We start from the raw sequence: 26,814 nt of genomic DNA, 5'->3' as shown, positions 1-26,814 counted from the left end.
AATATCCATCAACTAACAAGCATAGATTTAAAAGATCTGTTTCTGATCCTGAATCTCTGGAGATAGTGGGTTTCTTCACACCCCTGCAGTCTGACATCTAGACTTATTGAATATTAATATGTGTGGTGTGTCTGAGTCCTGATGGGAAGAAACTTCAGAGTGAATTGTTGTTTCTGGCAGGAGCCAAATATTCACGAGGACAGTGTTGAGAAGGAAACCCATGCAACTCTCACACTGATCCTCCACGGTGAAGCCAACTCTGTCTAGTTGAGACACCTGGAGGACTTGATGGATGGCCAGTTTGGGATCAGAAAATAAAGTGTGTAAATTTATTTTCTAGTTGTCTGCGTCTGGTTAATGAGGTCAGCAGCTGAGAGCCAAGAGGAATAAAGAAAAAAAGCCTGCAGCTAACAGCTCTGCTGTTTGATACACATAAAATAATGAAATAGTTGCTCAGTGTTCTGCTGTTTTATAAACAATATAGCATTTGTTAAAAAAGTCTTTTCAGGCGCTTTTCTAATGGAAAAACGTCATATACACAAGCACTCTCTCACAAACATCTACAGGTGCTTACAGATTCACTTCCATACATAAAACCCATATTATTATCTTTAGCTTTCACATTATACATTTTGTATTAAATACAATGACTGTATTTTTGTGGTTCATAAGTTTTTTTGTCCACAATTGATAAATTGTGAACATTAAAAGGTGTTCAATGCAATTTCATTTTATGCTGGAGATTTGCAGTAAGGCATATTGCGTCACTTTCTGTTTTATGTTGCTGTGGTGTGGATTGTGGTTTGGTGTTCCAGACTCTTTCGATTTTATTTTAAATCTCTTTGCTGTGACATCTCTCTGTTTCTAACACATAATCACATTTAAAACACATTCTCTGTTTCTGCACCTCACATTTGAGAACACCATTTTTAATAACCTTTGAGTTTAATTTAATTGAGTTCTCCACCCCCAAAAGAAGGTTTCATTATAGTACATCTTTATCAGATAATGCTGTGTCAAACTTTAAAGAGTCTGTACCCCTTTTAATTTGATAATGATAATAATAATTGAACTGTATTGATCTCACAATGGAAAAATTCACTTCTGCATCTTAACCCATCCCCTTGGGGAGCAGTGGACTGCCACTGTGCGGCGCCTGGGGAGCAATCAAGGGTTTAGGGTCTTGCTCAGGGACCCAGAGTGCAGGCTGTGGGGATCAAACCAGGTACTTGGGAACCTTCTCAGAGCGCAAGTGCGCTGCTATGACCATTAGGCCACCACTCCCCCCTCAGGTTCAAAGAAATGCCCAGCAGATGGCAATAATGTTGTGTCATCCCAATCACAAATTAACACCTTTGTTGTCGGTCTCACTTCCTCGTTGCATTTTGCATTAGACAATGTAGCCCCTTGAAAAACAAGATTATTATTCAAAGGAAGCTGGCTCTCTGGTTTAATTTAAAGCTGCATTCTTTGAAGCACAATGTTAGGAAATTGGAGAGAAAATGGTGCTCTACACATCTAGAGGAATCCTTCCTAATCTGGAATAACAGGCTCCTGTTGTATAAAAAGACCCTTTGCAGAGTTAGAGCAGCATATTTCTCATCGTTAATAGAGGAGAATAAAAATGTCTCTTTAGTACTGATGCCAAACTTACCCACAGTAGCTCTGTTAATCCATCCATTCCCTCAGCTCTCAGAAGTAATGAGTTCATGGGATTCTTCATAAATAAGATTTTAAAAATAAAATCATTGGAATCCTCCCAAACATGATTACCTTGTCCTCAGTGACTTAGGCAGTGTTGGAAGAATATTTATCTAAACCTTCTACTTGTATGTTAGACCCAATCCTAACCAAGTTATTTAAGGAGTTGTTCCCTTTAATGAGTGGCCCTATTTTAGACATGATTAATTTATCGTTCGTAAATGGAAATGTACCACAGGATTTTAAGGCACCTGCTATTAAACCTTTTTACTTAAGAAACCATCTCTTTATCAAGATGACTTAATGAATTACAGACCTATATCCAATCTTCTTTTACTATCTAAAATTCTTGAGAAAGTAGTTGCTAATCAAGTATGTAAACACTTACAAAGCAATTACCTATTTGAAAAGTTTCAGTCAGCACTGAAACAGCTCTGGTGAAGGTCACTAATGATATTCTCATGGCCTCAGATAATGGACTTCTGTCTGTTCTTGTCCTGTTATATATCAGTGCGGCATCTGATGCAGTTGATCACAATATTCTCCTAGAAATACTTGAACATACAGTAGGAATTAAGGGGAAAGCAATAGATTGGTTTAAATCTTATGTGTCTGATAGATTCCAGCTTGTTCATGTTAATAATAAGTACCACAGGGGTCAGTCCTTGGTACTACATATATATATATATATATATATATATATATATATATATATATATATATATATATATATATATATATATATATATATATTAGACTATTAACGGCGATATTTACTTTAATGCGCATTAACACATGTTGCTCACATGCTTTTATTTTGTGAAGGTCTTTTGCTGCGGTGTAGGGGTTTGAATCAGAACAGTGGGTGGCGATAATGCGCCAATAACCTCGCTGTCAGCCCAGCCTCGGATTCAAGCAGGAAGAAGAAAGGTGCTGGCTGGTTAAAGAAAAACGCGGAAAAAAAACAAAGCTGACATGGGGAAGGCGGTGTTTCCAGCAGGAATTTGCTTAGGTGAGGCGGTGAGTTGGCGAACGGAACAAGTTTTGTGCGGAGCGGAGCGGGGTCTGCATCGACGCCGTCGGTGAAGTCGCTTCTCGCTTCAAAGTATCCATGTGTTTTTACCTGTTTTTCCCTGCCATTCACTATATGCACGCGAGAAAGCAACAACAAAAAAACGCGTGTTAACATCAAATAACCATGCAAGCATATCCAGTTAGCAAGCATTTCAGTTTAAAGTTCTTCCACCAACGAGTATGACAGAACCAAGTTAAACTTTGGTATTGAACATAAAATGGTAATGCTGCTCCCTGCGGTTACCTCAGAAATTGCCTGTTTTTGGTAGATTTTTTCCCCATAAAGAAAATTTCGTGTCAGTGGCAATAAGCTTTAATTTATTATTATTGCTATTTTTTGTTTTACATGTCTAAGTTGAGCTTTACACTAAATATGTGTTACTGATAAGTGCTACAAATGTTACAACACTTTTGTTCATATGGCAGCAGAACATTAAAATAAAAGTGCTCTTTACACTACTTTTGAATTCATTCTTGGAGTTTGTAAATACAGTGCGATTAATCATGATTAATCAGGCAAATTATGCGATTAATCGCAATTAAATATTTTAATCGTTGCCCAGCCCTAATATATATACATATATATATGCTTCCGATTGGCAAAATTATCACACAGCATGGGATTCATTTCCACTGTCATACTGATGACACTCAGCAGTTTATATCCATAAATCCTGATGAATCCATTCAATGACTTTGACAACAGGCATATCTTGATGACATCAAAACCTGGATGACTTTAAATTTCCTGCTTTTAAATTCTGACAAGACAAAAGTTGTAATCTTTGGACCAGAGTCCTCAAAAAATAAACTTCTTAGTTAATCACTTAATCCGGATGCCAATAAATTGGTAAAAGTAAAAGATCTTAAGCCCCGTTTTATTTTTGACCAAGACATGTCAGTTCCCCTTTTCACCTCTGGAGTATTGCGAAAATTAGAAATATTCTGTCCAAGAGTGACACTGAAAAACTAGTCCTTGCATTTGTTACTTCAAGGCTGGACTATTGTAATTCTTTACAATAAGGAAGTCCACAAAATGCAGTTCGAAGCCTTCAGCTGATCCAAAATGCTGCAGCAAGAGTTCTGATGAAAATCAACAAGAGGGATCACATTTCTCCAATTTTTGCTTCCCTTCATTGGCTTCCTGTTAAATCAAGAATAGAATTTAAAATGATCTATCTGACATATAAAGCCCTTATCAAGCTCCATCATATATCAGAGCTCTGATTGCCGTGTATGTTCCTAACAAAGCACTTTGCTCTCAGACTGCAGGTCTACTGGTGGTCCTAGAGTCTCTAAAGTATAATGGGAGGCAGGTCCTTTACTTATCAGGTTCCCCTCCTGTGGAACCAACTCCCAGTTCTGGTCCATGAGGCAGACACCCTGTCTACTTTTAGGACTATGCTTAAAACCTTCCTTTTTGACAAAGATTATAGTTGGTGTGGCTTTGGTTACCCTGACTTTCTCTATAGTTATGCTAACTGTCCCTGGGGCTTCTCCTAAAAGCCATCTCCTAAAAGCTCTCAGTTATTTAGTTTAGTGTTTTGTTCTCCATGGCAGCTGCTGAACTTCAAGACATGTAGATAACAGTGATCATTGGTGACTGCTATCACAGCTTGATGGGCTTTAACAATTGGTCATCTGTCAGGTTCTGTCCTTGGTCCTGAACTGAGAAAAAACAGGAAGAAATTGGATTCCATCATGCTGAAGACTCATGCCAAATTTAGTGTGAGTTTATATATTTTAGAGCAAAAACCGATTAATTTCTACACAAAATGTTCCCTTCACATCCTTACCTGCTTGGACTTTTTTGTAGTCTCATCAACCACATGACTAATTCATAAAAAAATCCAAAATTACATTTTTAAAATTAGATTTTTCTCCTGGTTTTTGTCAGGGTTCTCTGTGTTGTTCTGCTCTAATTCTACTCCTCAGGTGTGCCTAGTTGGCTGAGGGGGCGTGGCCCACACCTGCAGCTCGTTGCAGGTGGCTTCCTCTGGCTTCTTAAGCAGAGCGCTGACAGATGGAAGACGCCAGAGCCTTAACCAGTCGTGGTACGACGTGGCCTGTGACCCAACTCCTGAAAACCTGCTCGTGAGTTTTTCGTCTTTGAATTTTGACTAATTTTGGATCTCCCTGTTTTTGTCACAGTTTTTGGTGCTTGGATGCACTCACCCATCTTGACGTCTTGTCCGAAGAGACAGAGCTACAGAATCCTCCTGCTCAGATTTTGCTCTGGCGCTCCCCTCATACTCCCTGGATGTTACCCAGCGGGGGCTGAGATTCCCCCTCCCGGATTCTGCTGGCTCTTCTCGCACTCTGGTCAATCCATCTGTCACCCACTGCCGATGAGGCTCGCTCTGGATCCCTCACCAGTAACATCTGCCGCCCTCTGCCACTAGCCGCCTAACACCAACAGAGTAGGATCACAGAGTTCCCTCGGCGCTACTTCTCCCCGGTTAGGTCCGCCCAGCTTTATGGTAAGCAGTGCAGCTTCTAGTAGTTCTCCTGGTTCACCTTTCAGAGTCACTTACTCTCCTTCTCTTTGCAGTCTCTCCAGCCGTGACGTTCTGACCCTGTCGAAGTTGCCTGTAGTCCCGTCCATTATACCTGCCTGTTTCCTAAATAAACATCTTAAAACTGTGCCTTGCTTCCCGATCGTATCTGCATGTGGACTCGTCATCTGAAAACCATGACAGTTTTACTTTATTGCAGCCATAAGCTGAGGACAAGGTTGTTATGGTGCTAAATAAAGCTGATTTTAAGTAGAGGAGAGGTCATATTTTTACGGGGCCCAGAACACTGACTGGATTTCATTTTTTTATCAAATTTATTTTTTTTATTTTTACTGGAGAATTCTTCAAGAGCATGTAGGAACAAAAGAAAGCTCAGCAGCTCAGAGATGCAACTTTGTTGAACAGACCACACTTCAGGGTGTCCACGGGTTCAATATTTCCATGTCAGATGCTGTGTTTGAAGGAAGGACTTAGCATTACCACCCAAAAAGAAAATCAGGGTTCTTTAGATGTGTGAGCAGCTAAAGATGGAGTCCTTGCACATCCTCAGTAATGAGTCTTCTTATGGTGTTTTGGATAAAGGTGGATTTGCTTTAGTTTATTCACAGTCACTTCAAACTGTTGAATATAAAATATAATATAAAATACATTGAAGAATGTGATTGTTTCTCCCTCCAGTTTGATGAGTCGACCGGTGATGGACATAGCCCAGCTGTGTGAACTTATCAGGACGGTGTTTTTGGACAAGAGTGCTAGGGAGGAGCTACTCGCTATTTGAAGGACACACAAAGGGTGAAGATATTTTTAAAGCATTTATGGAGTTTGTGGAGTTTCCAGCTCATTTCTCTTACAACCAATGGTGCTCCAGCGATGACAGGCCACAACAGTGGATTCATTGCAAGAGAAGTGAATCTTTCCCGGATATCCCGAACTACCTCTGTATAATCCACCAGCAGTCATTATGTGGAAAGATTTTAAACATGAAAGACGTGATGAATGTTGCCAAGAAGATTGTGTGCAGTGTACGGGCCAGGAGTCTACAGAGGAGGATCATTCCGGGCAGGCTAGCTGACAGCTTTGCTAGGGCACGGAACAACGCAGTCTTTTTGGGACCCCCCTCCTACACCTGCCGCCACCACACACACACACACACACACACACACACACACACACACACTCACACTCACACCAAAAAAAGTCAACTTAACTGTATACTTCATGCCCTGCAAATCTCTGTATTTTATATTGGATATTTTCAACCCATCTATTGAATTTAGTGCACTAGTTGATCTTTTCTTCATAAGAGAACAGCAAGCACTGCAGCCAAAATATAGCCTTTTTTGACCTGCTGTATATAAGCCAGTCCCTAAGCTTGATGTATCATGAAAATGTTGACCTTTCGGGGTTTGTGTTTTTTATTTTACTATTACAATTCGTCCGTCCGTCCGTCCGTCCGTCCGTCCGTCCGTTGTCTTCCGCTTATCCGGGGTCGGGTCGCGGGGGTAGCAGCTTCAGTAGGGAGGCCCAGACGTCCCTCTCCCCAGCCACTTGGGCCAGCTCCTCAGGAGGAACCCCAAGGCGTTCCCAGGCCAGCCGGGAGACATAGTCCCTCCAGCGTGTCCTGGGTCTTCCCCTGGGCCTCCTCCCAGTGGGACGTGCCCGGAACACCTCTCCAGGGAGGCGTCCAGGAGGCATCCTGACCAGATGCCCGAGCCACCTCAACTGGCTCCTCTCGACGTGGAGGAGCAGCGGCTCTACTCTGAGTCCCCCCCGGATGACTGAGCTCCTCACCCTATCTCTAAGGGAGAGCCCAGACACACTACGGAGAAAACTCATTTCAGCCGCCTATTACAATTAAATAACAATAATAATGTTATGTTCATAGTGTTTTTTTCCTAATCCAGCTCTTATGTAATTGTGTCTGTGTTGTGTGCACCTGCCTGTTGTTTTAATCCTATAAATTTACCCGTTGTGGGATAAATAAAGGATTAGCTATTGTTATCTTAAATAACACTTTTTAATAGGATATATGTACAGGGCTCGTTCAAGGTCTTAATTACATTTTCTGTGTGGGCTCCAGTTACATATCATAGAAAATATCTACTTTGAAAGTTAACATGAACTGCTGCTGAAGATGACCACTCTTGTCTACCTGGATGTTCTCTGGAGGACTGAAACGCCTCAGTCAGTGACGTCAGTCTGTGGGTCAGAGAAGTTTCCTCTCTCCGTTTCTGTCTCTCGACGTTTTCTTGCTCATAAATTTGTTGTGTTTCCACTGAATTTAACCGGCGTTTTACAAAACATACAGCTTGATTTTATTTACAGTTTTAAAATTTAGACAAACAGCGCTTTTTTCCTTGTTCATGTTTTTCCGCTCGTGCAGTCTCTCTCTCTCTCCGAGTCTGAACAGCACCGCGGGAGATCTGAGTGGGCGGGCCAGGCTGAGCCTGCGTGCTGATTAGCTGGCGCCGCTGAGCCATGTGACGGTACGAGAGAGGAGGGGGAGCAGCAAAGTGCCGTGAGGGAGACTTTGGTGCAGCTGCTGCAGTCAGCGCTTGTGCACGCTGGTCAGAGTGTCAGTTTTGCCGCCCCCCCTGTGTCCTGGGCCCAGGACAACTGACCCCTTCGTCCCCCCCTGTCGGCGGACGTAATTCTGGGCGCACCTGGAAGAGGCTGGTGCAGAACACACAGACTTGCTGCTGAATGCAGACTTAAGATGGCTAAGCAAAGGGTACATTTTTGGTAAGATTCTGTGAGTTGATGCCTGAAGCAGTCAAGCCATGGTGAACATCCAAAGCTGGTGGATGCCAAGGGGCTCTTACATTTGTCATTTCTCACAGATCTCAATGGCCTACTCAATGAACTTAACCTGAAGCTTCAAGGTAAAGACATCTTGGACGGTTCAGAGCATCTTGGACGAGTTTGAGAGGCGATTTACAGACTTTCATCCATTGAGCCTATTACGAGATACACATGTTTCCCTTATATGTTGACGAGGATGACATTGTGTCAAAATTAGTCTCACTTTTTCATCTGGACAGCTGTGGTGCTGAAACTGAGATTATTGCATTGCAAAATGACATTGAAATCCAATCAAGGGCAGCACCTGGTATGAAAGGAGAGTTTTGGAGCCTGCTGTCAGACAAAAAGCAGGCATTTTCTGAGATTTCTGAATCTCAGAAAATCTGCCATGAACTTCACAGCACTTTTTGGATCGACCTACTTGTGTGAATCTCCCTTTTCTCACATGAAATTCATCAAGTCCAAGTAAAGAGCCACAATGACTGATGACCACCTTATGACCTGTCTATGGCTTGCAACCAGTTCATAATGCCCTTCCTATGAGTCCTGGCATCCTCCTCCCCGTGTCAGAAGTCCCATTGAGGTAAACATGTTCATTTTATTTTAATTTACCTCTAGTATTCCCCTCTTTTGACTAGCTAGAATTAGGTTTTTTGTCATTAAATATCAGGCTAGGGTGTTGCTCCTGATGCAGACTGGCAGATAAGACTGTGTATTTGTCAACATAAATATGTTAATGTGAGAGCAGACTAGTGGATCTCAGCAAACTTGCAACTTCAAAAGTAGATCTTGGTTCAAAAAAGGTTGGGCATTTTTGGGGAGCTGTAGGTACCAATTTATCGTGTTGTAAACATAAAGTTTCACTTCCCCCCTCCTCCTTCTCCCCACTTTTCCAGCCCGGTAGAAGCCTCACTTTAATGTCAGCTGGATGATCGAAAAAGTGTTTTATGAAGTGGTAGTATCATTTATACATTTCCAATACAACTAATGTTTTACAACGGTGTTGTTTTATGGTATTTTGCTATTTTTGGAGAGCTGAAGGTAACAATGTATCGTGTTGTGATTAGCTTCACCCCTCCTCCCTCCTCCCACTCTAGCAGCATAATAGAATTGTTACTTTTACTGTATTTTGGATTGTCATGGAGCCAGCAATAGGACCTAAAGCTGATGGAAATGTTGGTGCAGCTTGTTCTCATAACAAATTGTGTATTGGGATTATGCCTCCCCTATCAAAAAAGATTACCCAGGATGTTATGGCGAGAGAGCTCAGAACTACCCCCCGCTCCCTCCTCCTCCGCAGACATTTGTGGATGCTTTCTGAACTGTGGGCCAGGTGATAACATCAAGGACAATGGAGAGCATTTGTGGAAATATAACACCTTTCACCAAAGCACACACACATAACTGACGCTCACATCAACATACGAACTTCATGCGAGTAGTCTCCAAGGTTAACCCCCTGCATAAATGTCATCTTTTCCTTTGTGCTTTTCTCATGCAAGGATTTTTGATATCTCAAACTGTATCATGGAATAGGATAAAGTGTGAAATATGCCTTTTTTTCCCTCTCCCTCCCCAATTGTGGCTCCTATCTTTCCACAGACTGACAGGTAGCGCCCTATGTTAACCACGTAGGCGGGGTCCTTGGCAGCAAGGCCTCAGTCAATCGTTCCCCCGAAATGTTTGTGATGTATGTAATGGATGGTTGTACTGGAACTGTAATTTCCTTCTGGGATTATTAAAGTATTTCTGATTATGATTCTTCATGGTAGCTTTAAAACCATGGTGGTTCATAGATAAATTCCCACTGAGGACATATGGCTACACACCTGTGTAGCACTGACTGTTTATTCATTCAGAGGAGCGTGTCATCACCAACAGCACTTCTTTTGCTCAGTATTGACCAGGTTGCAGTTGTGATGAGCAGTGAAGCCACCTGCTGGGAGCTACAGACAGTGCATCTGGGGCCAGACTGGGTCCAAGCATCCCTTTATGGTAACCAATAAATTCTGATCCATTACCTGAAACCTAAGCCTGAAATTTAACAGTAGATCTCTCTGCTTTCTCTTTATTCCTCAGCCACCATGTCAATAGAGCTCATTCAGCGCAGCATGACGGCTGAAAAACAATCCCTTTTTAAAATACCCCATGAGGCTCTGAGCAAGAGACTCAGGTCTGTGGTGTGCAGAGAGACGCTTTAATACACCATCTCTGGGCTACAGCCTGATATCCAGTAACCCAAGAGAGCCGCTTTGCAGGGCATTCACCAGGAAGCATAAATTTACCAATCTGTAATTTGACAAAGAATCAGATGAGAAATATGTAGTGGGGAGGGGAGAAAGAGGCTAATAGGAGGGGGTCTTTTCAACAGCCTGGACTGGACTTGCAGAAACAGAGCCAAAACTTGGACAGAGCAGGAAGGACAACAGGAATCAGATGGGATCCTTTAAATCACTTCTAGCTATAAATTCTTAAATACCTGCAGCAGTACAATAAACCCTCTTGTCTAGAAAATAAGCTTTTTTTCCAACATCCCAGAAACAAACTCATGTTGGTGTCGCACAGAAAGATGCTGACTTTCTAGTTAAATATAAAGCAACACAGCTGTGTGTGAAATGTCTTTAGTCTGTCCCTCTCTGCCCACCAACATCATCTTTCAGGCCTTCAACAGTTTCAGCTCTGCTCATCTGTTTAGATAAATCACAGCCTGTTAGGAGCCAGTCTGAGCCAACTGAGGAAGTAGGCTTTAAGGTCAAAGGGTTTAAATCCCTCTGAAAAGCCTACCTTACTCCGCTATAAAACACACAACATTAGGCCTGTCAGGGATGTAATCTGCTGAAGACTGCTCAGCTGAGCTGTAGCTGCAAACTGCTGGGAGACGTGTAGCAGACAGAGGTGGACAGTAGATCTGTGATGAAGCTGAGAGATGAAGAACCGGAAATAATGTGGAGATAGGGGGCAGAAACTTGTTAAAATGCTGTCTATTGCATGTTGCCAATGAAGGGCAACTCCTGTAGTTTTCATTTCATTGAGCCAAGTCCGATTTTATGAATTCCTGTCTGTTTCTGTTGATGAAATCTCTGATTCTCCACCTGGCGCTCCGACTCCTCTGTCTGTTCTTTTACTGCAGGCGGCCATAAAAGGAGCGGCTCCGGTTCCTTCATCTGTCCTCATCATCTTTGGAAGAAAACTGGTGAAATGAGCAAGCGAGGCTGCCAGTGTCATCAGTGCTCCAACATACCACAGTCCCAGTAACATCTGCTGAGCTACTTGGTGCTCCACTGCCTTCACTTACTGACTTAGTGAGGAATTTCTCCTCTGTGAGCAAATGCTTTTATTTACTATTCAGGACACTTTCCAAGCTGCTGTCCATGACGCATTCATGTGTTTTAAAGTCATTCCCCAACTTTTAGCAGAAGACCCTCTGTCCCCACAGTGAGGCAGCACTGCTGCTGGCAAATAAAAAAAACATCCTGTGGAATAAAACCTGAAGAAATAAAGCATAAACTGTAATGAACTGAGAAAGCGTACCCAGAATTCAGCCCGACCAGCAGAGGTTCAGTTAGATCTTCTTTTATTAACAAAAAGCAAAACAGGGAAAAAAACAAAAAGGACTGCCAATCCAAAAAACGTCACAAAAATAAACAACGGGGCAGGCAGGACAGGAACAGACAGGAACAGGATGGCTCAGATCACTGGAGACAAGGGGTCAAAAATCCAAAAGCAAACCAATAAACAGAAACTTGCAGGAGGAGACTCACCCATACTCAAACAGACGACCTGGCACTGATGTCTGGTCTCAACAGTTTATATGGAGGTGGAAGCAGGTGAAACCGGTAAGAGGTGATTGCAGCAGGGGTGGAGTTAGGCAGGTGTGCAGAGTAAGTAATTAGACCAGACATCAGTGCTCAAAACAAGAAATAAATTCAATTCAATTCAATTCAATTTTATTTATATAGCGCCAAATCATGAAACATGTCATCTCAAGGCACTTTACAAAGTCAAGTTCAATCATATTATACAGATTGGGTCAGATTATACAGATTGGTCAAAAATGTCCTATATAAGGAAACCAGTTGATTGCATCAAAGTCCCGACAAGCAGCATTCACTCCTGGGGAACCGTAGAGCCACAGGAAGAGTCATCTGCATTGTATATGGCTTTGCTGCAATCCCTCATACTGAGCAAGCATGAAGCGACAGTGGGAAGAAAAACCACCCATTAACGGGAAAAAAAACCTCCGGCAGAACCGGGCTCAGTATGAACGGTCATCTGCCTCGACCGACTGGGGTTACAGAAGACAGAACAGAGACACAACAAGAGAAACAAAAAAGCACAGAAGCACACATTGATCTAGTAATCTGTTCTACATTAGATGGTAGTAGCGGGTGAGCCGTCTTCTCTGGATGATGTCACAGTTAACAGAACGCCAGACCAGGTGTACCTACTATGAAGAGAAAAGAGAGAGAACAGAAAGTTAAAGCAGAAATGACAACACATAATGCATAATTGAAGAACAGTAGAACTCAATATAGTGAGAAAATTAGATCCTGATATACTCCAGTAACCTAAGCCTATAGCAGTAAAACTATAAAGGTAGCTGAGAGTAACATGAGTCACTAGTTATAATTTTTGTCAAAAAGAAAAGTTTTAAGCCTAGTCTTAAAAGTAGACAGGGTGTCTGCCTCACGGACCAAAACTGGGAGTTGGTTCCACAGGAGAGGAGCCTGATAGCTAAAGGATCTGCCTCCCATTCTACTTTTAGAGACTCTAGGAACCACCAGCAGACCTGCGGTCTGAGAGCGAAGTGCTCTGTTAGGAACATACGGGGTAATCAGAGCTCTGATATATGATGGAGTTTGATTATTAAGGGCTTTATACGTTAGAAGAAGAATTTTAAATTCTATTCTTGATTTAACAGGAAGCCAATGAAGGGAAGCTAAAATTGGAGAAATATGATCCCTCTTGTTGATTTTCATCAGAACTCTTGCTGCAGCATTTTGGATCAGCTGAAGGCTTTGAACTGCATTTTGTGGACTTCCTGATAGTAAAGAATTACAATAGTCCAGCCTTGAAGTAACAAATGCATGGATCAGTTTTTCAGCATCACTCCTGGACAGAATGTTTCTAATTTTGGCGATATTCCGGAGGTGAAAAAAGGAAACTCTGGAAACCTGTTTAATATGGGATTTAAATGACATGTCTTGGTCAAAAATAACACCAAGATTTTTTACTTTATTACCAGAGGCCAGGTTAATGCCACCCAGATTAAGTGATTGGTTAAGAAGTTTATTTTTTGAGGACTCTGGCCCAAAGATTAAAACTTCGGTCTTGTCAGAATTTAGATGCAGGAAATTTAAAGTCATCCAGCTTTTGATGTCATCAAGACATGACTGCAGTCGAAGTAATTGATTGGATTCATCAGGATTTATGGATAAATATAGCTGAGTATCATCAGCATAACAGTGGAAATTAATCCCATGCTGTCTGATAATTTTGCCTATCGGAAGCATATATATAGTAAAGAGAATTGGTCCAAGGACTGAACCCTGTGGTACTCCACAGGTGACCCTAGAGTTTGAGGAAGATTTATTATTAACATGAACAAATTGGAATCTGTCTGACAGATAAGATTTAAACCAGCCTAATGCTTTCCCCTTAATCCCTACAGTATGTTCAAGTCTTTGTAGGAGAATATTGTGATCAACTGTATCAAACGCAGCACTGAGATCTAACAGGACAAGTATAGACACAAGTCCATTATCTGAGGCCATGAGAATATCATTAGTGACCTTCACCAGAGCTGTTTCAGTGCTATGATGAGCTCTGAAGCCTGACTGAAACTCCTCAAGTAGGTCATTACTTTGTAAATGTTCACAAAGTTGATTAGCAACTACTTTCTCAAGAATTTTAGATAAGAAAAGAAGATTAGATATAGGTCTGTAATTTACTAACTCATCTTGATCAAGAGAAGGTTTCTTAAGTAAAGGTTTAATAACAGCTACTCTGTCTGTTCTTTTACTGCAGGCGGCCATAAAAGGAGCGGCTCCGGTTCTTTTATCCAAATCAGATCCAAACCTAAACTAAGAAGCTGACAGGACAAGACAAAACTCAAAGTAGCCAGAAAACCTAAGACTGGGGAGTAAAATGATCGTGGATGCCCGTCGACGTGGTAGAGGACACCAATACCTAGTCGATTGGGAAGGTCGCGGTCATGGGTCTCTGGCTCAGCTGTGGCCAACCAGGACCTGCTCAGTGAGTTTTGGGCTTCATGCCCATCTATGTCATCGCCTGGGTCGCTAGGAGGCGACCGTTGGGGGGAGGGGGGTAGTGTCAGGGTTCTCTGTTTGGTCGGTGCTCTAACTCTGCTCCACAGGTGGGTCTAGTTGGCTGGAGGGCGTGGCCCACACCTGCGGCTCGTTTGGAGTAGTGTTCACTGGCTTCTTAAGGAAGGCTCAGACAGATGGATGATGTCAGAGCCTTACCCAGTCGTGGTATGACGTGGCCTCTGACCAGATCTTGGAAACCTGAACTTGTGAGTTTTTTCGTATCTCTGAAATCTGACTAATTTTTGTATCTCCTGCTTTTTCTTAGTTTGTGTTTGGACTACTCACCCGCCTTGGCGTCTCGCTCAACGAACCAGCTTCTTAAGAATTACTGAAGCTCAGATGTTGCTCTGGCATTCCCCATCTTACTCACTTGGTGATACCAAGTCGGGCCTGAGGTTCCCTTCCATGGATTCTGCTGGTTCCTCAGCACTCTGGCCGCTCCATCTGTTACCCCTGCCTGCCGTGGCTTGCTCTGGATCCCTCGCCGACTTACCATCAGTCCGCCCTCCAGCCGCTAACCACCAACTATCCACCGTGAGCATTCGGTGTTCAGAGTTCCCTCGTCACTACTTCCCCGGTTAGGTTTGCCCAACTAAATGGTAAACGGCTAGGCTTCTGGAGATTTCTCTCTGGTTCGATCTCTCTTAACAACTTTCCTTTTCTTCCCACAGTTTCTCCAGCACTGACGTTCAGACCTCAACAGATCCCATCAGCAGTGTTGATCTCTGTAGTCTGAACTTAAATAAAACATCTTAAACTGTGCATTGTCTTCCGTATTGTGTCTGCATGTGGGCAAAACATATAAAAACCATGACAGGATCAGTTTGTCCTCTTTAACCAGAGAGTAAAATATGAAGCTGCAGCCTAAAGGTTTATCAGCCGAGTTTGAAATGAAAAGAGAGCACCAAAGGGAACTGAATCAAAGAAACTGGGCTTCTTTTTGGTTCCTAAAGATTTTTACTTTTTATCCAAGAGAATTAAGCTTAAGAAATAACCCAAGAGGAGCACAATCTAAAGGATGGTTGGAGGAGGTCGGAAGAGCTGAGGTGCCGTAATAAAGGACTCTGACCGACCAATCACTAAAAAAAGTTTTCTTGTCGGCTTAGAGCTAAACCCCCTGCAACATCCTCCTCTATTTTGGGTTAAAGCTCAGACTAGCTGGGGTTCTAAAGACCTCTGAATCTAACAAGTATTACCCTGTTTAGAATTTCTGTGAGACCTTTTCAGCTAGATAAGTAGGACACGGCCGATCCACTAACCACCTCCGTCCTAGGACCACAACCTGTTTCAGTGGACAGGTTAGACAACCTAGTAGCCTGAGGCCACCTATTTCCTGACTACCGTCCTAGTTAACGTTGGCTCCTACTTTTATACAACGGCACTTGTTTCTGGATCGGTAAATTTTTTAGAAACTCAAAAGTCCCTAAGGGTGTTGTTTAAAGTTTGGGCTACAGTCAACCTTTTAAGACCTCCTAAACATCTCTAGAACCATACACCATGTCTGTTTTACAATCATAGAAGAACTCAGAAAAATGTTGACTCAATAATTCAATGTCCACAACTTCTAATAACATTTTATATGCTTCTTTAATTAGTATGCTTTGGCAGGGAATTAGCAACAGCATTAAGCAATTTAACAAATTACAAGTTAAAATTGAATCAACGTCCTACCTCTTATCTAAGGCTGCTTACTAATGCATTCAGAAAAGGCCTTTTCTGTAGGAGCAAACTGACCCAAACCTCAGATGGAATCCCAAAGTGTCTTTGATTTCTGGGTAAATGAGTTGTTCAGCTGAAAAACTTCCATTGTCTCGATGGCAACCACGATGTTTCATTAATGCCCATCTCACAAAGACTCACGCCTTGAGCCCCTACTTTGATGTCTCTGTCTGAGGTCCGTCTCTTCAGCTCGACAAGTTGGTTCAGCTTCAGAACTGACATCTCCCGGGTGCAACTCTCATCTTTGGAACATCTAGGTTCTTCTCATCAACCAGATCAAAACCACAGCAGTTCTTCTTGACAGGATTTGCAGATCGTTAGCCCCGAATCGTGGAAAGACACAAAAAAGTGGGTAACTGCTCAGTCTCGGTGGTTCTCAGAGACTGGTGTTCTTCCCCTCGGCTCGTTGATCTTTTTTTCCCATCTTGGGTCTTTTGTTCTTCTGCTCCGCGCAGCGTGTCTTCTTGAGACGAGATCTGAGCACTGAGCACCCAAATCACATTTGCAAAAACTTCGAAACATCCCCCTTTACTGAACAACAGCAAAAAGTCCCCCATCACCTCATTGCCTTCACGCCAGGCACTAGGTCGTTGAACCAAACCACCTGGTTCCACTTCCTCTTTCTTCTCGCCACATTTCCTGTAGACAGCAGCTGCTCTCTCTGGACAGCTCCTATATTGCTCCATATCCTCTCAACTGACCATGTTCAAATCTATTTTCTCTTCAGACTGTCTGCACTAAAACAATCATTATTTCATTTATTTAATACATAAGTGCTTCATCCTTTAAAAAAGAAAAGACAATTAATCAACCATATAATTCAGTAAAGAGAAAATTATCAATTAAAACATACCATTAAGAGCTCTTATGTTATCTATTTTACGTAATACATTTAATGTCCAAATTATCTCTTAATTTGTGAGTAACAGGGAATATGGTCGAGTTCACCACACCACCGATTTTAGAGGTATTTTGACAAAAGACATTCAGAAATCATTTTGAGGTTCCATAATGAAATGTGTTAGTCTAATTTCTGCTGTGCTTTTAATAATGTTAAGGTCAATTAAGCTTCTTCTGCCCTGATTAGGTTGTCTGAATGTCATTAAGTTGTGAAATTAAACTTTTCTTTTCTACAGCTGCTCTTTGACCTGAATGATTCACAACTGAAATCCATCAGAGAGAACAACTACATGTTCTGATTAGGGGAAGATGTGTCAGCTAGGACACATATGCATTATAGCATTATCCTCTCCACCAATGTGATGAACACTGATATCATACTGGACACGCCCTGAATGGGTCTACACAATTGGTCCTACTTAATGTCTGTGTGATTAATGAACGGGGACCTCAGGCTTCTGGAAATCTGCCCGTTGTGTATGTGAGCTCGGTACTGAAGTTGTAAACATGACTGACCACAAAATGAGGGATCAGAGAGGACGCCCAAAGGTCCGCGGACAGGAACGTGGTCAGAAGAGAGAGTCCCACCTGAGGCAGGTAGAAACTGAACACTGGTTTACATTATCTGTGGATTTTTTTTTCTGGAGTGGGACCTTGGCAGCAGAACAATAAGTGAGGAGAAGTTTATAGAAAGTTTGCTTCAGTGACCTGCTTTCATTAAAACACTCTGTGTTGTTTTAGATATGCTAGGTATGCCCAGCAGAACTCACATTCCATGTCAGTTCTGATCCTGAACTGATACAAAGTCTATAAATGAGGTGAACTGATGAGCCTCCAGCCCTGCTGAGAGACGGCATGAGAAAGTCATCATTTCATCGGTATGAAATAATCTGACCAGAGCTATGGGAAGGTCTCCCCACTGGATGATGAGGGTTGGTGACCAGAGACAAGTCCCCATCAGGGTCTGAAGGCTCTCTTCTCTCATGTCTCTCTCCATCTCCATCACTTCCTCTGGTTCTTTGCCTCCAGACACAATGAGCAGCAGCTGATGAGCCATTGTGAACCAGGTGAGGCCTGAGTGTTTTCATGATGGGAAGTTTGTCATATTAACATGATGTGTGCTTTCTCTGCACCATTTAGCTTATCTGACTATCCCAGTCAGAGCCTTTGGAGATTTGGTGGTGGGGCTTTAGAGGAAGAGGATCGTTAAGCTTCTATTAACAGTGTGCTGACATTAGCCATGTTCTCCTGAATGCTGGTTCTCACTGCTGCTCTATGCTATAAGGTGAGATGGTTGTACTCTTATGTGTTTTACGGTCTGGATGTCTATAGATTGGGTGGGTTAGCTGATGGCTGCTTTACATCTCAGTACCAAGTAGAAAGCAGCAGAAACAGTTCTGCTCATCTGGAGCAGAACAAGAGACTCTCTATGCAGCTCAGCCCATCTCCACAGAAAAGGGAAATAAGAGTGAGGAGCTGGAAGACGTCCTTTTGATAAAACTGTGATTTTAAAAATTGTTTATAAACTTTTTCAGTTCAAATGGTTTCAGGTTTTCCAGCAGAAAACTGAAACTACACATTTCACATAGCTGAACTGTTCAATGGAAGGTTGGATTTACCAGAGTAAAACATTTTATGTCAGTGAGAGAACATGTCGTTGAGCTCCTCTTCAAACAGCCCATAATAGTCAGGAGTGGTTAGAAGACCAGATTGACCCCAGGAGCTCCACCCTCATGTCTGGCTAGATATCTCAGAAATGTAACGCTACCTTCATTAGTCTCACCACGGGCCATGAACTAGGCAGTGTTTTCTTTGGGGCCTTGGAGAACCTGAACATGATCAGGCGCTGCCCGTCATTATATGTGTTCAAGCTGCTTTGTTCTGTGGCCAGCCATAACAATCTGAGCATCAAATGAAACCTGTCTGACTGCACTGTTCTGAGGTAGATCATAATTCACTCATATGTTCACACAGCCACGTTCCAACCCTGGTTCCTGAACAAACTCTTCAGAGATCATTGAAAAATGATGTGGATTTTTCTCATTCTGTTTTCCTGTAACATGGCAGGAGAGAAAGACCAAAAGAAAGAAAATAGCTCGCTAGAAGGACGATATAGCCAAAGCAGAAGTGTCAGCGATTGCCATGATTAGTGCTGTCCGACTAGTGCAGTCAGTAAGGAAGGAGGTAGGGAAAGGAGCTTGTATGCTCCCTCCCATGGCTAGTTTTGCCTAGGAACACTGCAACATCCTTTACTGGCTCTGAGAAGCCTTAAGGTATACAAAAAACCTTTTGTGTGACCACGTATAAACACAACCCGCTCGGAAGACGGTAGGCCTGGATTTGACTCGCATCATCCATGTGTGTTTCCGTCACGTAATAATATTGGAGTTAAAGACTGTGTGAAATTAGCACAGCAGTCCAAAGCTCCTTACCTCCCCACAATAGAGTTCTTACAGTTGACCGCGTGAAAGGTAAAGGAATAGGAGATGGGAGCAGGAGCTAGAAGCTATTATTAAGGGTATTCAGATGGAGCCTTAAATGCATCTTTGTTTCAACACACCTGACTCTAATATCATCATCGATTTTTAAACTATATATCTATATATCATCACCTCACTAAGGCTCTGTACCATCCCTGCCGCACTTTGGGTCCTCAACAGCAGTTTGTGACACTTACAGCTTCAATTCCTTCTTATTCAAAGGCTGATCGAAAGGAAAGGCGGAAAAGAACAAGGTAAAGGAAGATGGAGGCTGAGGAGAAGATAATCTGACATCAGAAGCAGTTCAAGACATGTAAAACATAACACCTGAGATGTTTATCATCATAAATAATACTTTGTTAATAGATGTTTGCAGACAGAAGGAGACAAAGATGAGAAAGGAAAGAGTGGAAAACCGATGAACAGGAAGACAGTCAGAGCAATGATGAGTTCTGCACAAACACAAGAAGGCTTTAATCTGAAGGGAAAACCTCAGACAGACAGTGGGTGGGAGGAATAATTTCACCCAAAGGAAGGGTCTAAGTGTTTATGGTTCCTTATTGATGGTCAACACAGGACAGGATGTGTCTTCAGTCCATCACAGCTCTGCCCTGAGTCACACATTCAGTTAAAAAGTAACTCAAGCTGTATCAGCTAATAAGATGCTGATCTTTAAACATAATATCTAGCAAGTCTGCTAAGGATATACAGTTAGGCCCAGAAATATTTGGACAGTGACACAAGTTTTGTTATTTTAGCTGTTTATGAAAACATATTCCGGATACAATTATATAATCAATATGGGCTTAAAATGCAGACTCTCAGCTGTAATTTCAGACTATTCACATTCAAATTGGAGAGCAAGGGTTTAGGAATTACACCTCTTTAATACGTAGCAGCCTCTCTTTCAAGAGACCAAAAGTAACTGGACAATTGACTCAGAAGACTGCAAAATAAATATCAAGGCTGCATGGGTTCTTCCCTCATTAACCTGTCATCAATCAAGCAGTTAAAAGTTCTGGAGTTGATTCCAGGTGTGGTGTTTGCATTTGGAAGCTGTTGCTGTGAACACAACATGCAGTCAAAGGAGCTCTCAGTGGAGGTGAAACAACCATCCTGAGACTGAAAAAAAGAAGAAATCCATCTGAGAGATAGCAGAAATGTTAAGGGTGGCCAAATCAACAGCTTGGTACATTCTGAGAAAAAAAGAGTGCACTGGTGAGCTTGGAAACTCAAAAAGGCCTGGAAATTCACAGAAGATAACATCAGTGGATGATCGCAGAATCCTTTCCATGGTGAAGAAAAGCCCCTTAACAACATCCACTCAAGTGTATCAGTATCTAAGTTTACCATAAAAAGAAGACTTTGTGAGAGTAAGTATGAAGTATTCACCAAGATGCAAGGGGCAAACCATTAATCAGCCTCAAAAATAGAAAGGCCAGAATTGGCTTTGCCAAAAAACACATGAAGAAGCCAGCCCAGTTCTAGATAGTGTTGCGCCGATGCCATTTTTTGGCCCCGATACCGATACCTGGCTGTGCAGTATTGACCGATACCATCTGTTTGAAATTGATGTGTGTGCGTGTATATATGTGGAACTGCATACTACTTAGGGTACTAGAACTTTTTATTGCCTACCTGGAATGGGTGACAAAAGTTGAATAAACTTTTGGCTCTCAAAGGCCAAAATAGTGCAACATTCGTGAAATTATAACATGTATAATAATAGTGCAACAGTAAGACAGTAAGATTACATTAATATGTCATATTCTGGGTTTTGTTTTGGTTTGTTTTTTAATCAGTTAGGCCTCTCTCCTGCCTCAGGTTTTGTTTTGGTTTGTGTCTTGTTTGGATTCTTTTATAGCTTGTGTACGGTTGTAGTTTATCCTGTCATGTCATGAGTTTTAGTCTTAGTCCGTCTGTCCGTCCGTCCGTCTTCTTCCGCTTATCCGGGGTCGGGTCGCGGGGGTAGCAGCTTCAGTAGGGAGGCCCAGTCTTAGTGATTATTTATATTCTGTACCTTATCATGGTTCTAATCCTAGTAATAGTTCTGGTTTGCATTATAGGCTTGTGTTCCGTTCAGTCCATCTTAGCTTCACTTCCCTTCTTTTGATTAGTTCCACCTGGTTTCTGTAATTGGTTTCTACTCGGTTTACCTGCTCAGTCCCCTATTTATTCCTGCTTCACTCCTTTGTTCAGCGCCAGGTAGCCTTGTCGTGTTTATGGGTGAGTCAGATCCTGGGGTCCGTTCTTCGTACATTGCTTAAAACATCCAAGATCAAATGACACATCCAAGATGATTTCATCGGGCTAATCATAATCCGGCTAATTGGGTTCTTCAAACACACCTGTTGTTTATGATTAGTATGGCTGGATTGAGTTATCTGAGACAACTGCGCGTTCATGCGTTTGTTTAAAAGGGGAAATGTATCAATAGTAGAAACAATGATCAGCAGTGTCGCTATTGGCTGTTCAGCATGGCCAAAGAACGCCCACAGTTTTTTTTCCAGCAGAACAAGAGCTTTTAAAAGAAGGTTATGCCGAATTTGAGTCAATTAAAACGACAGGGAACATCTCAAAGTCTGCTAAAGCCAGGTGAGAGGGCTGGCAAACAGCAGCAGACAAATTAAATTGTAAATACTGTCCATGGTAGATGTTTCTATCACTTTCTACAGTATGAATTTTTGCATTTTAATAATTTCATAAGTACTTTGTTCTTTTATGTCAGATCCTCCATGGGAGCCACTAGAACATGGGGAAAAAGTGAAGTACAAGAATATTCTACCAAATGATAGCCTTTAATTATTATACTGTATTTTAAAAAGCAACTTCTTCCTATTTTTTAAAAGCCACTGTTAAATTATGTTTGTCTCTTTTTAACAGCCACCAATAAGAAGGCTGGAAAAAAATCGGGTTCTTTTTACTTTTACATGTTTAACCCTTTTTCTTTTTTTTCACAAAATGACTCAAGGTGCCATCTGTTCCCTATATTAACGGCATCTTCAACAAAAGAAAAAGTATTTTAACCTGAAAAAAAATACAAATTAAGAGGAGAAATTGAACTTCACAACGTGAAAAAGAGAAAAACTGCACTAGAGATCGAGTTGCTTCAAAAGGACCTTCAGAGTAAATTCTAATACACCATTTTACACATAGTAGTATTGCTGACTTTACATAACTATCTCTTACTGCAGGCAAAAGATGACTTGCTGACATTTCTTTATAAATAATTGTTTAAATAAAATGATAGGAACAAAGCATTATTTGTTTCATCTTTTATTGAACATAAAAAAAAAATGGTGTTCCACAATTCTGCCCCTTCCTCTGCCACTAGGTGGTCCAAGTGCGCTGGCTAGACACAGACTTCACTATCTCCTCCGCTACGATCTAATCCTGTTTACATGAAATAAGCCTGCTCGGGAGCAGGCTCAACTTTGCGCACATGTTGCTATGACAGCAAGTCCGGGGTGAGTTTCGAAGAACCAAACGATCCAAGATCATGCCAAATCCTCAACAATGAAATCCAGCTAACTGAGTTAGCGACGTACGAAGAATGGACCCCTGATCTCATGTCCGGTTTTGTTTTTGGATTTTTGACCTTGTTTTTCCCTCTACAGACCCTGAGCTATTCGGTCACCTTACCTGTCAGTTTCTGTTCCCGTGAAGTTCTGGATTTTTTTCAGTAGTCTTCTTGATTTTTTTGATTGTTTAATAAATTCTTTTTTTAAAGAACCTCTGCTGGTTTGCCTGAATTCTGGGTCCGCTGCCGTGATTCATTACATAATAATTGAATAATCTCTTTTAAACCCTGACTTTTGGCTCTCAAATGCCAAATAATGCAACTTTCATGAACTTATATAAGATGTATAATACTAGTCAGGAGAGAGATGGCTGCTTTCAAGTAATATACAAACATCAAAATGGTATCGGTGTCCTATTTGTTGGTACTCGCTGATACCACCATATTAGTGCTAGATCGGGGCCCTGTGCGATACTGGTATCGGTATCGGTGTAACACTAGTTCTAGAACAGCATTCTTTGTTCAGATAAGACTAAGATCAACTTGTACCAGAATGATGGGAAGAAGAAAGTTTGGATTAGAATTGGAACAGCTCATGATCCAAAGCACACCACGTTTTCTGTAAAACATGGTAGAGGCAGTGTGATGGCTTGGGCATGCATGGCTTCTAATGGCACTGGGCTACTTGTGTTTATTGATGATGTGACAAAAGACAGAAGCAGCCGGATGAATTCTGAAGTGTATAGGGATATACCTTCTGCTCAGATTCAGCCTGGCTCCTTTCTCCTCACACCCCTGTTGCTCATTGAATCATGACACCAGCTGAATGGGAGATTCACTGTTGATTGGTTACTGCCTCTCTTGTTGTGTTTGTTTATTGGTGAGGAAAACTAGCCAGGTTGAGGTCATCCAGGTGCTGTGCCAATGTAGATTCCTTCACATAATCTGGTTCCTCTATGTCGGCAGGAAGAAGGGCAGATATTCACCTTAAGGGCTTATTAAAAACCCAAATGTCATTTTTGTGGACATGTTAGTGTAAGTACTGCTCAGGCCCATGTTAATGATAAACTACTGACTATGTTTTTGCCTCTTAGTAGCCTATCAGTAGGATGAGGCAAAAAGGCAGAGGAGAAGGCTGGTTCCTTTTCCAAGATAAAAATGGTTACTTTCAGCTGGATGCAGACATGTCAGTACCACACATCTCTAGAGCCACTTTAAATGTTATTTAAAATATTAGTCTGGCTCACAGGCTTTTACTCAGCATATCACAGTCTGCTTGTCAAACAGAGCTCACTGTCTGTAAAACTGTTTTAAGGTTCTTTGTAAAGTAGGTGAGCATGTCCAGCCCTACAACGACTGATGTAGTAGCCAGTAGGCTTTAGAAGAGCACGATGGAAGAAGGATGTCATCATAAACCCACAAAAAGAAGAATTCTGTGTATTCAAACAAACAAAAGTCATCTATCTTCTCTCTCTCTCTCTGGTCTTCTCAGGTCTTTCATTTATTTTTTTTCTCAGGTTTTCAGCCCCCAAACCTCCCTAATGTCTCCAACCAACTGAAACTAACTAAAGACCAGAAATGAGGATTCTCTTCCACCAGGATGCAAACTTTCTTATCCCCGACAGAGAAAATATTTAGCCTTATTCTTATCAAAACATTGATGTAATTCAGAGATTCATGTTTCTACGTATGGATTTATCCTGCACCACATGATCTGCATGGTGACAGCAACAGGATGAAGGCAGCATAGTTGACCTTAGCATTATCTGCGTCTCATCACTCACAATCATTATACAGCCATCACCTTTACCCAACTGGGAAACGTGAAGATTGGAGCAAAGAGACTAGAATTGTTCGTTTATTCTCAGAAATATCTGCACATACAGCCAGTGGGTTATTAGCGTGTCTACTTAAAGCTTTGTCGCATTCAAACATGTCCACGCATCGTCTTTCAGCCCCCTGCTCTACAGCTGTGCATGACTGAATCTCCTAACCTTTGAATGCAGTGTGTGGGAGGTAAGCCTTGATAGAACCAGGTCCAGCTTGGAATAATTTTTTTACCTTTAATAAGGCTAATAAAAGGCCACCCCAGGATCCCAGAGCCCCGGAGCCATTCTAGACCCACCCAGTGGCAGCACAGCTACCAGGCCACCACCCCACGTCTGCCAGCTCAGACCCCCCCAAGAGCATCGCAAGCAGCTGTTGAAGGCTGCCCTGAGCCCCCCCAAGCCCCGCCCAGGTGGGGGCCACAGACCCCAGGGCCAGACCCATCAGACACCCCACTCCAGGCACCCCCCAGAGCCCCAAGAACCAGACAACCCCCGAATCAGCCTCCATGCCCTACAGGACACATCGAACAATCCCCACCCCCACTAAGTGATGGAGCTGATCAAAGGAGCCCAGAGAGATCGTTCTGATGCAGATGCCCTTTCATCTCTGTCGCATGAGCACAGAGTAAGCCTGCTTCCATCTTTTAAATGAACAGAGCACTACTGCCAAACCTGTCAATCCCAGTGTTCTCAGGAAAATTCCAGTCAAGCTCCAGAGTGCAGGGGAGTTAGCACATGGCCTTGTTACTCCTACTAGAGGATGTCGGCCCCCAGGCCACCCTCATGAAGTCTGTTTCTACTTCTACTTCCTATTTTGGGGGTCATATCATTGTTATCATCCTTAGTGACTTTGTTGTTAATTTTGTTAACACGAGAACAGCCAAAGCTGATTAACTGAATTCTAGAATTGCGCCGCTCAGGGTTGCAGCACATTGATATAACTTTGATTGAGATTTGCTCTTTTTTTTTCAACATTTCATTCCTGCTTTTCTTGAAACAAAATTGCTTTTGTGGACAACCATTTCTTTTTGTATTGATTACTCTGCAGCTGGATTGATTTTTCCCAATACTTTTTTTAATTTTGCTCTTTTGTTATGATGCATAACCATAGCAACATGGTGGTGTACAACAGGGAGCAGCTGATTAACATAGCAAAAGGAGACAACTGAAGCCAGACATCCCACAGGATTTGAAAAGGAGGTGTTGTGGTTACAGAGCAGGAGCAAAGAGAGGAGAGAGGAGGAAGTTCAAACCATCACTGCCATCCATCATCACGGGCATTATGAGATCATTAGCTAACAAGTTGGATGAACTTCAAGCCCTGACAAGGACTCAGCAGAATATCGGGAATGCTGTATTATGTGTTTTACTGAGACATGGCAGCACGATCATATCCCCGTATTCAACATCTCTCTGCTGGGCTTCCTGACTATATGAGCAGACAGACATTTAAAGAGCAGAAGGAAAAAAAGGACATGGGTTGGCAGAGCTTGTCAACAACATATGGTGTCACCCTGCACACGTCATTCTGAAGTGTCATTGTGAACTATTGGCAGTAAGGTTTCGTCCATATTATTTGCCAAGAGAGTTCACCAGTGTTGTTTTGGTGGTTGTTTACATCCCACCCTCAGCTGTTGCCAACAATAGAAGTGATGTCATCAGTTCCATTGTTGCTAAGATGCAGACCCAACACCCAGATTCTTTTGTTGCAATATCTGGTGATTTTACTCACGACTCACTCTACTACACTGCCAACGTTTCAACAGTTTGTCAGCTGCTTCACCAGAGAAAACAAGACATTGGATTTGTTTTACTCAAATGCCAAGGATTCATATATTTCCAAATCAAGACCTCCTCTGGTTAAATCAGATTACAATCTTTTTTTTCTTTGCTCAGATTTTAAACCCCTTGTCAAGAGACTACCTGTAACAAAAAGTGCTTTGA

General features: G+C 42.1%; 1 protein-coding gene and 1 long non-coding RNA gene across 2 annotated transcripts in view; one reads left to right on the top strand and one right to left on the bottom strand.

Moving 5' to 3' along the window:
- Nucleotides 1-26,814, bottom strand: part of armc4 (armadillo repeat containing 4) — a 212,094-nt gene that overhangs the window by 103,681 nt on the left and 81,599 nt on the right. The gene's annotated exons all lie outside the window — the stretch shown is intronic.
- LOC110366924 lies at nt 14,163-15,171 on the top strand. The gene is made up of 3 exons (XR_002427091.2): nt 14,163-14,587; nt 14,688-14,999; nt 15,094-15,171. It is a non-coding gene; the product is annotated as an uncharacterized LOC110366924 (long non-coding RNA).

Source organism: Fundulus heteroclitus, chromosome 21 (assembly GCF_011125445.2).
Source record: "Fundulus heteroclitus isolate FHET01 chromosome 21, MU-UCD_Fhet_4.1, whole genome shotgun sequence".
NCBI classification, from domain to species: domain Eukaryota; kingdom Metazoa; phylum Chordata; class Actinopteri; order Cyprinodontiformes; family Fundulidae; genus Fundulus; species Fundulus heteroclitus.
Note: the sequence above shows the minus strand (reverse complement) of the source record. Positions and strands in the feature narration are given on the sequence as shown.